The sequence below is a fragment of the Piliocolobus tephrosceles genome, chromosome 5 (assembly GCF_002776525.5).
Source record: "Piliocolobus tephrosceles isolate RC106 chromosome 5, ASM277652v3, whole genome shotgun sequence".
Lineage (NCBI taxonomy): Eukaryota > Metazoa > Chordata > Mammalia > Primates > Cercopithecidae > Piliocolobus > Piliocolobus tephrosceles.
The window spans coordinates 161,199,877-161,213,012 of record NC_045438.1 but is presented as its reverse complement, the minus strand read 5'-3'; the positions used below and the strand labels follow the sequence as shown (position 1 = coordinate 161,213,012).

Here is a 13,136-nt window from a genome sequence, read left to right as displayed (position 1 = left end):
GTTCCTGACGCAAATAGGATTTTCGTGTGTTTTGGGTTTTTTCTCCATAAGATAAATTGTTCCCTTTGAAATTTTAATTAGCTTTGAAATTTGGTCTTGTGCAAATCCATGGCAGCTATACCTCCTGATTGCTATGCTGAAGGTGGAAAGTATTCTTTTGTAGTATAGACATTGGTCACACTGTCAGGCAAGGGAAATGCAACTAATTTCTGTTTCTTGAATTGCATACCAGAAATAGGAATTCGTTGTGTGACTGTGAGATGCTCAGGACAGATGGAAAAGTAAGAAAAACCAGGACTTCCCAAGAAGCAAGTGGCAGGTCTGCGTGCTGACTCTTTAGGGGTGGGGACAGCACAGAGTGGGCTTGCAGGAGAGATGTGGCCGAGGGCGGAAGAGCTTGTCTTTGGTGCCTTGTAAAAACCTGCAGAAGTGACCTGCAGCCTGTTGCGATGGTGACTCCGTTTGAGATGATGTGCTTGTAACGTCCGCCGGGTAGGCAGAGCCTGGAGGACAAATGTTGAGAGGCTGGGGTGGTGGAGCCAGGAGGTGCAGGGAAGGAAGCATCCAGGCGTGGATTTGAATAGCTGCTGGCCGCCTGGAGATCAGCCTCCATGAATCAGTCATAGGCACAGAGAACTCATCTGTGGCTGGAGGCTGAACATGGAGAGGGAAGGAAGGGAGCCACTTTCAGTTAGTGCTCTGATGCTTCCAGAGCACTGTAAAGATATTGCAGAAATGTGTTGGGTGGTTCATTGTTTGTTTTAAAAGCTTTGCCCCCTTTACATAATCCTATCTTTTATTTAATATAAATGCAATCAGTCTGCTTTAAACACTGACTAAAATTGCTTTTACTAGACATTGTATTATTTATAACGGGGGAGCTGAGACCCAAAGAGAAGAATTTGATCAATTGATTTAAGGTTGTTGGAGGATTGAAATGTTACTTGATTGCCAGTCTTATCCAGGATTTCAAGATTTCAAGGAAAAGTGGACAATGCCTGCTTGTATCTGAGGGATTTCAGCAGTCATATGATCTGCAAACCAGCCCCCAGGAGCAGCAGCCTTGGCAACTCTGTGCTGTGGAGTCCACACAGAGGAGGGACTTCAAAGTGGTTGGGGTGTGCTAGCTTGGGAGTCATTTAGCTGAGAACTGGTTTTGGTCATGGCCTTAACATCTGCATAGATGTTGCACACTGCAGGCACATGACACTTGAATGGGCTGAGATTTAGGTGCAAGTTGGTAGAGCTTAAAGGGGAGGTAACATTAGTGAGGCCAATGGGCAGCAGCCCCACTGGGGAGCGCACACTGCAGTTCCCTGCAGGGCCGGGAGAAGGTGGCCTTGCAGGTTGAGGCTGGGGGCAGAGATCATCTTGTTAAGTTCTCACAAGTCAATTACTGACACGGGGACAATGTGTAAAAATCTGAAACCACAAATCTCTTTGGACATTTTGGCTGTATAAAGCATACCGTTTATAAGCTCCCAGGAATTTACTTATAGTTTGAGTGTCTTTTGTGATGAGCAGGACTATGGGAGAAATAAACCAAGCAAGTGAAATCACAGAAACTACGTGAAATCACTTTTAGATGGCTTTGGTTTTCAAAACGTTGGATATTCTTATTATATTTCCCTTGTAGGTACATACACAAGGACACTGATTTGAGGATGCATTATGAGTGTTAGAACATCAGTTTGCTAAATAATAGGGAGTTCTGGGACTTTATGGGACAGTGATAGTAATATGTGATGCTGAGCTTTTTAGCTATGTGTATAAGTCCACTTGGTATCTAATTCCACATTATTCCTCTTGTTTCCAGTATCCTAAGGGAATCTCCCCCAGCGTTAGTTCCTTATGAAAAGTAAAGAAATAATCCTGTTTCAGGGTGTACATGACGACTTTCTTGGTCTCCCTAATTTCTTATAAGTGCGATACTATGTGATTTTAAAAAATAGACTTTCACTAATGTTAGATCTTCAGGTTTTCATTATTGTTGATTGACTTTTTTTCATGTCTCCTGAAACACAAAAAAGGAGAAAATAATCCCCTCACCAAAAAACCCAACAGTTGCTGAATAGCTATGAAAAATATGAAAGAAATTCAGCTTTTAGCATTGGGGCCTTTTTATTATTCTCAACTTTGATTTTACAGCTGAGCTATAAATGTGACCAAATGCATCACATGAGTGTTTACCTTTTTTTTCCTTTCCTTTTTGGCCACATGGAAGTACCTAAAGAGATGGAATGTGACACACCCAGAGAATGGGGCACTCAAGGGGCCTATGAACTTGAGAAGGCCAGGAACAGCAGGGTCCCTTCATCTCAGTGCTTAGCTTTGCCAGTGCTAAGTGGGAAGCAGAAGTCACTGAGCTCCTTAGCAAGTGAGTTTTTAAAGCATGTGTCTACACAAAGGAGTTGTTCCACTGCTCTCTGCAGAAAGTGCTGGGGAGAATTCTAGCAGGAAATTCCACCACCTTTGAGATTGGTTGTCAATCCCACTAAAAGATAGCCCTCCAAAGAAGTGCTGCTTTGCTCTGTAGACCTGAAAGGTCCTATGCGATTCTCTTACATACTTCTTAGTTCTGTCTCCCCAGTTCTTTTAATTTTGTGTATTTCATGAATTTTGTAGTCTTAAGTTGTTAATTGAGGTGTTCTGGATTGTAATGTGTTTTGGGGTGGTGTGTGTGTGTGTGTGTGTGTGTGTGAGTGTGAGAGAGAGAGAGAGAGAAGGAGATATTAATCTTTGTGAGAGGAAAATCTTCTTTAACATTTAATTCCACGTCTGGTAAGTTGTATACTGTTGACAGCTCATTACTTACACGTTAAATTGCAGAATGTTCCTAGGTTAGTAGAACTATTTTTTTTTTTTTTTTTTTTAATGTAGTTTTGTGGCTAAATTCTGATGCTCTTAAAGAGATCTCTTTCTCCTATTTTGGCAAAACAGGTTATCAGTCCACACGTGATTACATAAATAAAATTGAAACCCTTTGCTCTTGCTCCTCCCTACTGAATTAAAGCCAAGGGGTTCCAGTAGTGGTATACACACACACACACACATACACACACACAAATCCTCCAGTGTATTTACTTTTCACATTTTTAATACATTTTAGCAGACTGAGCTTTCTAAATTATTAGCAACTAGTACGTAATCATATTGCAGTAAATAATTTTTTTAGTTAGTGAGAAACAGACCCAAAATAGGAGGTTAAAAACAATTCATCTGTTTTGGTGAATAGAAGTGAATGAGAGTAGGGTAGAAATTCTGGCTGATTTTATAAAATATCTCAGATCTGTTTGATAGGTTGGGCTTAAGATGGATGATGTGTGCATCCTCTTTATAGTGAAGTCAGGCTAAGTGAAGCTATGTTGAAGTATCAAACAAACCCTGAAATCCCGGTGGCTCAACCCACAAAATGCTGTTGCTTGTTTGTGTAGAATCCTCTGCAGAGCTGGCAGCTCTCTAGTATAGCTCCCTTACAAGTGGTAACCCAGGGATCCAGGCTGCTCTTGTCTTACAGCTACTCTCTCATTACACATGCTTCCAGGTTGCCACCAGAAGGAAGGAGCTAGTGGGTTACATACCGACTTTGAAAGGCTGCAGCCTGGAAGTGATGGCTGGCACTTGGTGCTCACAGCTCATTGGCCAGGACTAGTCATATGACCTGCCTGACCCCAAAGGTACAGGGTTGCCAAGAAATACGGAAGAATACGTGGATATTCTTTGAGCAGCAAGCATCTTTGCTTTATTCTCCTTTTTCATTTCATCTCCATAAGGTTCTCTATGCACATAAACTAGATGAAGCTTAGGCCTGAAGCCTAGAACATAATGACACTTTGCTTCTCAAAGTGTGGTCCCCAGACAAGCAGCATTAGCATCACCTGGGAACTTGTTAGAAACACAAATTTGTAGGCCCCACTCCAGTCCTGCTGAATCAAAAATGTGGAGGTGGGGCCCAGAAATCTGTTACAGTAAGCTCTCCAGGTGCATACTAAAGTTTGAAAATGACTGCCCAGTGGGAGTACAATGTTTGTAGCACCTGTTGAACTCATGACTGGGGATGTGTGAAGGACTAATAGACACTTGCTAATGCGAACGTACAGTATGTGTGCTCAGGTGTGAGCATGTATATGATAATAAAAAGCACTGAGGGATGGTGGTATGTGTTCCAGACAGGTTTTAGCACTTTATAGATTTGACGAAGCTATTTCTCACGACAGTCATATGAAATCAGTATTATTATTGTCTCCACCTCACAGATGAGGAAATTGCAGAACTGAGAGGTTCCCTAACTGTCTGAGGGTCAGGCCACTTACCGCTGCTGGCAAGTGGTAGGGGCAGGTTTTGTGATGTGACTCCGGAGCTTACTCCTTCACTACTGTGCAGTTCCACTTGTTCATCTTTGGATGGTAACGCACCAGGCCTTAAGGTAGTCTTTTCGTTTTTTCTTGCATGGAGACAGTCTGTCAGAGTTTGCAGGAAGTGTGGTGTGCTGGTGACAGTTCACATTCCAAGTTAAGCCCCCTTACCACGAGCTTCATTCGTTGGTGGTTTACGTGTGGGGGGGGCTGGTGACAGTGTTGGCCAATACTAGAGGGGCCTGGCTAGGCAGCAGCTGCCCAGTCATTTAAAACTGAACAATAAATAGATCGGGGTTGTTAGGGGCGGAACGAAGGGGCCTAGTGGGAAGTGGTTTCTCAGAGGGAGATAGTTCAGTCGCACTAGAAGAATATTTTCTTCAGTGAACCTATGTGTAATTTTCAGGCTTATGAGAAGAAAGGCCCTGTTCTCATCACCCTCCCTTTTGATTCTTCTTTGGTCTTTTTCCATCATCCATCTGCCTGCCCTGAGATGCTCATCTGAGCTGAGGCCTGATTCCATCAGGTGGTCTGAAGAAGTTTTCTATGAAGTCTTTATGAGCTGGACTTCAGTTTTGTTTTGTTTTATTTTGTTTGTTTGAAACAGAGCCTTGCTCTGTTGCCCAAGCTTGGAGTGCAGTGGCGTGATCTTGGCTCACTGCAACCTTCGCCTCCCAGGTTTAAGCGATTCTCCTGCCTTACTCAGCCTCCCGAGTGGCTGGGATGACAGGCATGTGCCACCACAGCCAGCTAATTTTCGTATTTTTGGTAGAGACAGCGTTTTACCCTGTTGGCCTGGCTAGTGTCGAACTCCTGACCTCAGGTGATTCGCCTGCCTCGGCCTCCCAAGGTGCTGGGATTACAGGCGTGAGCCACACAGCACCCAGCCAGGACTTAAGTTTTAATAGAGAAAATGTATTTTCCCTTCCAAGAAACCTGATAAAATAGTTTCCTCCCCTTGCACTTGGGAAATCCAGATAGAGTTAGATGTGATTTAATCTTTTGAATTTTGAACTGACTGAAAAGGATTTTCCAAGTGACATTAAGAACTGCTTGTTTCCTTGCATCCTTTTAAAATTTTTAATTATTAACTGCATTTTCTTTCTTCCAGGTGGGCCTATTATTTGTTGTTGTTTAGGTGTCCTTTGCTGGCCCATGTATTCCCTTGGCTTCTTTGTCTTTTGTGTTCAGCAGACTAGAACTGAGACGGCTCCTTGGCAGCTCTGCCCTGGACAGTACCGGCTTTAACTCTAGGTAGAAGATAAAGATAGCATCACCCCTTTCGGGTTTCATGTTTGCTGGGAACAGCTGCTAAGCTTTGTATAACTCAGAAAGTAACATTTCATTCCAGATATGCTGAAATTTTTAGTTTTCTGCAAGCCAGGGCTTAACCATGGGGTTTTTTCGCATTCACACTTAAGAGTCTAGACTTTTCCTTTGAGAAGCAGTTGCTTGTCTTGGAGTTTAGTAATTGAAGGGAACAGAGGTGGGAGCGAGAGGAAATTATTTGCATAAGTTGTTTTAAAGCTCCATCCACTTCCTTTCCCTTCACTTTAAATGGTTTAATTTGCTTAGGTACTTCAGCAGAGGTGTAGATAATTGAAGTAAATCTCAAGTCAAATCTAAACAAAAGAAAGAACTGACCTAAAAAAGAGCAACTGAACTCACACTAATTGAATCACAGATTTTCTCAGACCAACTTAACCTGTGAGGAAGGCCGGGGAACACTGGGCCCTTGGTGGGTGATTTGCCTCTTAGGAGGGAACACCAGCGAGTCCCTTGTGGCTCTCCCAGCCACCTTCTGCACTGAGCCACATCTGGGTTGAAGCTGCAAAATTCAGCCTGAAAAAAAACGTGAAAGCCATTTTGGGTTGGGCATATGTAAAACATTTTTTCTCCTTTTGGAGACCTGGTGCCCTTGGTATTTGTATATAGAATCCACTTGTTTATTCTTGAGGAGAGCAGCCATGTGTGTAAATTGGGCATCCGTTGGAAGAAATGTAACAGGCTTGCCTGTCACAGCTGGAATATAAGTTGTAGCCCTTTGAAATAAGACAGTCAGTTTCCTTCCTTCTCCTTAGCCAGCCATCCAGTGTAGGAAACAGGATGCTGTATGTACCCTGAGTAGGAGGAGAGGGTTCCAGAGTGCCACTTGGCTGCTCCTGGGTACCCATTCTTGTTCAAGAGCACCTTGAGATCACATGGTCTTAAATACCAAAGCTGACCAAGAGCTGCCCGTCTGTTCAGCTTCATCTTCCCTGGCTGTTGGGGAGGCCTTTGTCTGTTTGACTGCCACTGGGCTGCCTTGCCCCAGCTCCCTGGGGTCCTTTGCTCCTTAATCTGACAGCTCTTCTTTTCTCTTCTTCTTACTCATAGCACAGAACCTGACTGCCCATTTTTTGGAGATGACTAATTAATTAGTAAAATATTTGGCTGGGTGCGGTGGCTCACATCTGAAATCCCAGCACTTTAGGAGGCAGAGGCAGGCAGATGGCTTGAGTTCAGGAAAGCCAGCCTAGGCAACATGGTGAAACCTTGTCTCTACCAAAGATACAAAAACTTAGCCAGGTGTGATGGGGCGTGTCTGTAGTCCCAGCCACTTAGGAGGCTGAGGCACAAGAACTGCTTGAACCTGGGAGGCGGAGGTTGTAGTGACCTGAGATCGTGCTGCTGCACTCCAGCCTGGGCAACAGAGTAAGACTCCGTCTCAAAAAAAAATTGAGTGCCTATTGTGTGCACATGTACACTGCGTGACCATGGGCCAGGCACGGTGGTTCATGCCTGTAATCTGAGTACTTTGAGAGGCTGAAGCAGGCGGATGGCTCGAGCCCAGGAGTTCGAGACCAGCCTGGGCAACATAGTAAGACTCTGTCTCTCCAAAACAAAATAAAGTTAGCAGGGTGTGGTGGTGCGCACCTGTGGTCCCAGCGTTTGAGAAGCTGAAGTTGGAGGGTTGCTTGATCCTGGAAAGTCAGGGCTGCACTGAGCCATACTCCAACCTGAGTGACAGAGCAAGACCCTGTCTGTCTCTTAAAAAAAAAAAAAAAAAAAAAAATCCAAATGCGAGTTTTCTTGTGCTCCCTCTCCACTGTTCCTCTTTGCTCTTTCATCCCTCCTGACTCCAGAAGAGGGCCCCACCACTCGCCGCTAATGCCTTCACATTTATCTGGATTCCTGCCTCCTGGGGACCTCATCCTTGCCAGCCCCTGTTGCTGTGCCTGTGCCCTACCAGGGGTGTCCAACCCCTCTTCTCCCTGAATATCATCAGCTGGCTCATGCCTGGCTTCTCTGTGGAGGGATTCATCCCATGTGCATTCTTCAGTGTATGAATCCCACAGGACCAAGACCTTCTGGATCCCTTTCCATTTCTTCACATTCAAGAATCTCTACAAAAGAATGTAGTCTAACCCCCCTAACAATCTAAAACTTGTGCCCAAGCGCCATTGAGTGAGTGCCCCAGGACACCTTGCCGGTGGCCAGAGCGACTGTCTTCCTTTCTGCCCTTTCCATTGTCTACCCTACCTGCCTCCCCTTTGAAAGTTGTTCAGGTTTAACTTTCCCTCCCTATTCCCTTTGTTCCTGTTTCTAGGCAGGTCTCCCTCCCCTGCAGTCCCATACCGTGTTCAAACAGGTTTTCTTAAAACTCTTACATCACCTTTCTCAGCCTATACCCCCTGTTGCCCCAGACCCAACCCCAACTCTCCCAGCTCCTGTAATTTGCCTACTCCACACACACCCTCTGTAATGATGGCCCTGCCCTTCAGCAGGACCTGGCTCCTGGGCTTCTTGTGGTACTTCCTGGGTATCAGCTCCTTCCAGCCTCTACCTCCATACCCTTCCTCTTACACTACCCCAGTCCACTAATTTCTGCTTTTTCTAGACCTAAAATTAGAATTGTATAGACAGCACTTAATTCTCTTACCTTCCCAAGCTTTCTTTTACCTCTCACCAACTGGTAAGCTTATGGAGCCCCCCACCCCAACCTAGTAGTGGATCCAGGAGTTAGTAATTGAAGTAACTGACATACATTTTTATCATCAAGAAATATTTGAGGGCCTAAAGTGGAGTATTTCACCCCCAAATCATTTGAAGGTAGATTGTGGGTCCCATTTGTTTATTTTTTTCAGACTCTTTTTTTTTTTTTTTTAAACCTTGATAGCTTAAAAGCCAGGAAAAAAATGATTAGTTTTCATCTTCAAAGGACACAGAATAAAACAAGGACTGAGCCAGCTCACCCCTACCCTCCAAACAGCTTTTAATCACAGTCACTTTTCCCACTCCCCTGGTTGGGACTTTTGAATTTTGTAGTTGATATAATCCCTCCTTTTATAGCCGATTTATGCATTTCGATTTAAGTAAGCAGAATTGTTCAGTGCATCGAGGGATTCAAATTTAATGATTTTTGGCTTAAATTTAAAAGGCTCACTAAGGCCTCTGTACCTCTTATTAATTGCAAAACAAACATCTCCATAAGACCACCCTCTGTTGTGTGTCCCCTTTGAGGTTCCTAGGAATTGATAGTTTGTGGGCCATATTTACACCCACAGGAGGACTTCTTTACAGAAAACCTCCCCAGTATCTTTGACGGCCTAGATGTGTTCACAGTCACACTGAGAACAGTTTTAACCTAATAGTCACCATTCAGAAACTAACTCGAATCCCAGCATCATTCCTGGAATAACTGGGGAGCGGGGAAAAAGCACATACGAAGGCAGCCGAATAGATGGGCTCACAAGGAAGTCTCCGCTCTCGTCCTTTCCAGAGGATGAGTTCTGTTTTAAAATCATAACTGTTGATTACAGGCATTGGGTGGATTGCTTTAAGAATTGATTTAACGAATGTTCATTGGGTTATTGCCTTGTGTCAATAATGTTTTGAGTGAAATATCAAAACACTGATGAGATGGTTTATCTCATCTCATCCTTACAAGAAAAGGGAAGTTAGAGGATTTGGCATTGCCAGTGTTTTTACTTATTGTTGGTGGCCTGCCTGAAACTGATGACAATAGTAAGTAAGGAAAAAGCCTGCCAATCTCCTTAACTCTCCAAAGGTAGGATTAAATCTGCTGAGGCTCAGACCACTGCTGTAGTTCTGATCTTTCCTGGAAATCATAGATTCTTTTGAAAGGCTGATCAAATTGATGGACTATTTTCCTAAAGTGCAAAACTATCTACATTTTACATGTGGTTTCAAGGGTATGACTCTTGCACTTGTCTACAGAACAAGGCTTATCAACCTAAGCATGTCATCTGTTCAGCTCACCTGACCCATAGTAGGCTTTCAGTAGCTATTTATAGATTGAGAGAAACAATGCCTACTGTGTGCCAGGCACTGAGCTACAGACTAAAGATACATAAACTGGGGGAGCGAGGACAGGGAGCAATTCCGTATCTTAAGAAGGACTGAAATTTGATCATTTTCTTTCTTGCCTTTTTTTTTTTTATTTATTTAAATGAGACAGAATTTCCCTCTGCCACTCAGGCTACTTGAGTACAGTGGTACAATTATAGCTCACTACCAAGGCCAGCAAATTAAAAAAATCTTTTTAGACACAGGGGTCTTGTTATATTGCCCAAGCTGGTCTTAAACTCCTGGCCTCACGAATAGTTGGATCTTTCTGGTATATTTTCAAAAATTATGTTAAGTTTTTTTTTTTTAATAGTGACATCAAATTGTACTTGAAAAAGCACTGTATTCTCATGATACATACATTGTTTCAGATTGCCTTTTCTAGACTTTTCCATAAATATAGCGTAGAATCTTAAATGTGCCAGCTTGCTTTTTAAACTTTACCTAACTTTATAAGCATTTTCCCATGTTTTCACACATTGACTTTTTTTTGAGACAGGGTCTCACTTTGTCACCCAGGCTGGAATGCAGTGGTGCGATCACCGCTCACTGCAGCCTTGACCTCCTGAGCTCAAACAATCCTGGTTCAGCTTCCTGAGTAGCTGGGATTACAGGCGCACAACGCTACACCTGGATAACTTTTTTTCTTTTTTTCTTTTTTTTTTTTGAGATGGAGTCTCACTCTGTTCCCAAGCTGGAGTGCTGTGGCGCAATCTTGGCTCACTGCAACCTCTGACTCCCTGCTTCAAGCTATTCTCCTGCCTCAACCTCCTGAGTAGCTGGGATTACAGGCACACGCCACCATGCCCAGCTAATTTTTGTGTTTTAGTAGAGATGGAGTTTCACTATGTTGGCCAGGATGATCTCGATCTGCTGACCTTCTGATCCGCCTGCTTCGGCCTCCTGAAGTGCTGGGATTACAGGCGTGAGCCACCACACCTGGCCCACACCTGGATAACTTTTTGTATTCTTTGTCTAGAAAGGGTTTCACCATGTTGCCCAGGCTGATCTCAAACTCCTGGGCCAAACAATCCTCTCGCCTCAGCCTTGCAAAGTGCTGGGATTACAGGTGTGAGGCACAGTGTCCAGCTCACATTGACCTTTTTGTTTGAGGTGGGACCAGTTTCAAGCAGGTTTAGGGTAGTTGGGACAGAGTGGGGATGACTCACCTGGGATAGATCAGCTTGCGTAGGACATGTCCCTCTATTGTGGGTTTCATGGATTATTTCCCTCTATGTACTGAAACTCTCATCAGCACTAGGCAAAGTAAGTTACTTCTGAGATCCACAAACTCCCCTCCCATGCCTACAGGTAAAACTATCCCAGATTACCTTTATTCCTGCTTTAGGGTTTAAAAACCCCGGGAGGCAAACAAATTAAAGACTGCAGATGTTCTTAGGATGGTTAAACTTGACACGAAAGAGAAAAAGGTACACTTCAAGTTCAATTCCTTAGTTATATTAGCCACTTTGAAAGAGTCACAGGGGTGGATATTATTGTTCTCTTTAAGTTTTTTTTTTTTTTTTTTTTTTTTTTTTTGAGATGGAGTCCTGCTCTGCCATCCAGGCTGGAGTGCATGCTCTGTCATCCAGGCTGGAGTGCAGTGACGCAGTCTCGGCTCACTGCAAGCTCCGCCTCCCGGGTTCACGTCATTCTCCTGCCTCAGCCTCCCTAGTAGTTGGGACTACAGGCGCCCGCCAACACACTGGGCTAATTTTTTGTATTTTCAGTAGAGACGGGGTTTCACCTGTGTTAACCAGGGTGGTCTCGATCTCCTGACCTCGTGATCCACCTGCCTCAGCCTCCCAAAGTGCTGGGATTACAGGCGTGAGCCACCGCACGCGGTCTGTTCTCTTAAGTTTTAAACTTGATGGAGTTTTGTGTAGTGTTTTTAAGCAGTCCTCCCCACTCTGCTCCCCTCCAATCAGCAGTTTATGATGGTCAGTTTTGTTCATAGAGTTCAGTTTGACAGTTAACATGTATATTGATATGGCTGCCTGTGTTTTGTGTTACGTTTTGCTGTGTTTCATCTTCCTGTGCCTGGGAGCTCCCATGCCCTCCTTTCCTATCTCTCTCAAAACCAGCTGTTTTTCCCCATCTGCTGCATTTTGGGTATAGACATTTATTTGTATGTTTTCTTTAAAACAAAACTCCTCTAAATCCTACTTGATAACCATCCATGCTCTTTACTCCCTCCTGTCTTAGGAGCTGTTTTCCTAACTCCTGCCCTTCATTCTTGACGCCTGCCTGGCCTCCTTTTGGTTCCTTCTCTGCAGCATTGCTTCCACCCACCAGCCTCAGTGCCCCTGTCCCTTAAGAGTATTGCAGTGCCTCCTAACTGGGTTATGTGCCTGCGATTGTCCATTTTTAAATCTGCTACCAAGAGCTTTTTAAGCTGTAGATATGATTATTTCATCCTGGGCTTTAAAAATTGTGAGGTGGGGCCCTTCAGTGGGTTTCCAGAGCAGGATAAAGTTCATGGCTCTTAGATGGAACCTTGAGCCCAGCATCATTCTGCCAGCCGCATCTTTGCCATTTCCCCCACTCCACTCTCTCTCCTTTCTCATAACACACTGGTGCGCTCTGATGGCTCCCAGGGGTTTTGTTTTCATGGTCAGGACACAAAAAACTTTTGCAGTTAGACACAAGGTTGCCATTTTTTAAATTTTGCTAAGTAAGGGCATTAAAAAATGATCTCCACCATCTACTGTCTTTATCTCATTTTAAAAGATGGCAGCTTACCCTAAAAAAAAAAAAAAAATGAATTCAGCATTGTGAGAAACTCAGCAAATCATCTGCCTTTTCTGCACACTGTGTTCCAGCTTTCTGCATGTGGCTGGGAGGCGAATCTCTTCTTCAAGCTCAGGTTTGCTTTTGCTCTGCTGCCCTCGCCTCGCACTCAGTGATGCTTACCTCTGGTGAGCCCCTGCAGCTCTGGAAGTGTTTGACTCATACTCCAGGTTCCCTGGAGTTGAAATTTCTCTCTCTTGTTTCTCCTCTGACACAGGAAGCCAGGGCTGTCTGTCTTACAGCTCTTGGTGGTTCTGACACCTGGAATGTTACTAGCCTTGGATGTCTGAGGATGATTGTCATCATATCCCAGGTTTTCACACAGATCCCAAACCTTGCCCTATGTGTAGGGTATACAAACAGTATAGAATATTTTATGCCACTAATTTTAACAACATGCTGAAAATGCCCACTTTTCTCTGCCTACGGATTGGCTACACTCTGAAAGCAGCAAGGATGGGCCTACAACTCCAGCTGCGGGAAACTGAGTAGACTGCTCCCCTTTATTTCATTTTATTTTATTTTATTTTATTTTATTTCATTTCATTTCATTTTTTAAATTTTTTTAAATTTTATTTTATTTTATTTATTTTATTTTTTTGAGACGGAGTCTCGCTCTGTCGCCCGGGCTGGAGTGCAGTG

General features: G+C 43.9%; 1 protein-coding gene across 6 annotated transcripts in view; it reads left to right on the top strand.

Annotated features, from left to right (window-relative positions):
* Nucleotides 1-13,136, top strand: part of RREB1 (ras responsive element binding protein 1) — a 198,099-nt gene that overhangs the window by 96,390 nt on the left and 88,573 nt on the right. The window contains exon 1 of one of the 6 annotated variants that reach the window (XM_023221159.3): nt 4,313-4,426. The exons of the other annotated variants lie outside the window; for them this stretch is intronic. The gene's annotated coding sequence lies outside the window, so the exon portion shown is untranslated. Of the gene's footprint in view, nt 1-4,312; nt 4,427-13,136 lie in introns of those variants that run through there. 6 annotated transcript variants of the gene reach the window in all.